Here is a 421-nt window from a genome sequence, read left to right on the forward strand (position 1 = left end):
GTACTATACTCCAATAACAATAAGAGCTTGACAAAATCGAAGCATATAGACATCAAGTTTCTTAGTTGTCAAGGAGAAAGTTTAAGAAAAAACAGATTTTCATAGGACATATGGAAACAGAGTATATGCTAGCAGAGCCATTACCAAGGGATTGAACCCTAAAGTTTTTCATGAGCACACTGCTCGGATGGGTGTCAATATTTATGATGCCTTGGTTTAGTGGGAGTTTATTTTATGCTATATGTCCTATGACAGATATTGAGTTATTTTCTGCAGAATTAAGTTGATGGTTTATTTCATGTTATATGAAATGTTCATTTTGCAATATTTGTATTGTGTTTGATCTCAATAAAGTTGGACCAGCTGGAAATAGACATGCATGAGATCACTTGGCATGTAATTTAGATATTACTCATCAAAA

The sequence above is a fragment of the Arachis duranensis genome, unplaced genomic scaffold (genome assembly GCF_000817695.3).
Source record: "Arachis duranensis cultivar V14167 unplaced genomic scaffold, aradu.V14167.gnm2.J7QH unplaced_Scaffold_69224, whole genome shotgun sequence".
NCBI classification, from domain to species: Eukaryota; Viridiplantae; Streptophyta; class Magnoliopsida; order Fabales; family Fabaceae; genus Arachis; species Arachis duranensis.